The sequence below is a fragment of the Otolemur garnettii genome, unplaced genomic scaffold (assembly GCF_000181295.1).
Source record: "Otolemur garnettii isolate 467f Iridium unplaced genomic scaffold, OtoGar3 scaffold00061, whole genome shotgun sequence".
Lineage (NCBI taxonomy): Eukaryota > Metazoa > Chordata > Mammalia > Primates > Galagidae > Otolemur > Otolemur garnettii.
This window is the reverse complement of record NW_003852456.1, coordinates 3,316,296-3,318,136: the sequence shown is the minus strand read 5'-3', so window position 1 is coordinate 3,318,136 and position 1,841 is coordinate 3,316,296. Positions and strand designations below refer to the sequence as shown.

Here is a 1,841-nt window from a genome sequence, read left to right as displayed (position 1 = left end):
CCTGCCTCAGCCTCCCAGGTAGCTGGGACTATAGGCGCCTGACACAACACCTGGCTACACCCTAGAACTGTTTTGGGCAAAATGGGACTTACGGTCATTCTGTTGTTAGACCTCAGTAGTGGTTCTCAGTTCACATAATTCAAGGTGAAACGAAATATGTGTAAGGTATTTCCTTTTTTTTTAGCATCTAAGTTGAAGGACTGTTGTGTTCTATTAAAATACGGATGATACAGGTGGTTCAAGGTCTGAGAATTGCCAAAAGGAGATTGTGTCTGTTGTTAGTCTTTTCCGGTTGCTTTTCAAGGCAAGGTGATAGTGTTTGGAGGCTGTGCTGAGTGGATTCAGGGCCCAGCCCTGTAGGTCCTTAATGACTTCAGTGTGGGTTTTAATCTCCTGCCCAAGTGTTATCTTACTTGCCCAGACAAGTCGTTCACCACTAGGAGAGAGTGTGGGAAAATTAACATTGCCAGAGGAACCAGAGAAGGAAAAAAAGTGTCTGAAGGTAGAAATGAATTGCATTAGGATTTATTTTAATACCGTCTGGAAAAGTGCAACTTTCAATCTCTGGGCTGCTTAGAGAGAGCCCACACCTTTCCTTGGAGGGAAAAAATAAAATGAGGATTGAAAAATATACAGAGCACAGCATCTTCAACGATTGAGTTAGCGATCAGGAAACCCGAAATGCTGAATGTAATAAAATGTTGACAGCAGTTTCACTTAACATGCGGTAACTCTGGAAAGGAACGACATCTTTGGCACCAAAGGAAATCAAGAGACTGAAAGCAGCAGTCGTCAGGATTTGAAGTAAGCCGCAGATTATTACCATCTGTACGTTTTACAGACCCGTTGCAAAAAACCAGAAACCCGGAATCCAGATTGGAGTGTAAGTGTATTGAACTCTGGGGCGTATTGTGGGACGGAAAATACTCAGAAATTGGTCTGCGTTTTTAAGTACAATAGTTTATAAACCTGATAATTTATTTTGTTCTGGTGATGGTGACATTTGTCTGAAATCTGGAACATCCAGAGAAGTTATTTGCATGTCTCGTGTGGGATATGCCATTGTTGTAAACCTTTGCATGTCTCGTGTGGGATATGCCATTGTTGTTGGACTATACTAGGCCTTCCTGCTTCAGGATTTCTCTGTAAATGTAGCATTATTTGTAAATTGCTCTCCAATTTCAGATTGGTCTCACGCAGTGTGTTTTTGTGATCTCTCCAGAAACTTGGGGGAAGGCCATCAGGAAACACATTTAAATGTCTTGAATAATGAAATAGTTCATCACTGTCACAGATCACTTAGCATGCACTTTTCTGTTTATTATCCCAAAAAAGGTAGTTTCTGATAAGCCTGTGTTAAATATTATGAGAAGAATTTTTCGCCTCGTGTTTGATCATTTGACATTATAACTTAGTCGCTAGCTAGACTCCCTACAGTTGAGACTAAACATAAAACACCACGTTTCAGATTGTGTGTGTGTGTTTAATTCATCAAAGTTTATTATGGCAAAAATATGGGACATTTCATGAATTTGCGTGTCATCCTTGTGCAGGGGCCATGCTAATCTTCTCTGTATCGTTCCAATTTCAGTATATGTGCTGCTGAAGTGAGCACGTGCTTGTGTGTTTTAATCAAGACTCACATTTTGTCCAGAGATATTAAACCTGCACTTATAAACTTTAGCCCTTATAAAACAAGATTCTTTGTAGAGGATGGGGAAGGGGATGGCAAATTTACTATTTTTTTTTATAAAAAGTGAATGTATGGGGAAAAAAGTGAGTGTATGTTTTAAGACAACAAGCATTGAATAAGAGAGGCATACTTATCTAAAACCCTCACA

The 1,841-nt window shown here is 39.8% G+C and overlaps 1 non-coding gene across 1 annotated transcript; it reads right to left on the bottom strand.

The window, feature by feature from the left end:
• Nucleotides 1-1,508: 1,508 nt before the first annotated feature.
• LOC111726332 lies at nucleotides 1,509-1,615 on the bottom strand. The gene has a single exon (XR_002774137.1). It is a non-coding gene; the product is annotated as a U6 spliceosomal RNA (small nuclear RNA).
• Nucleotides 1,616-1,841: the final 226 nt, after the last annotated feature.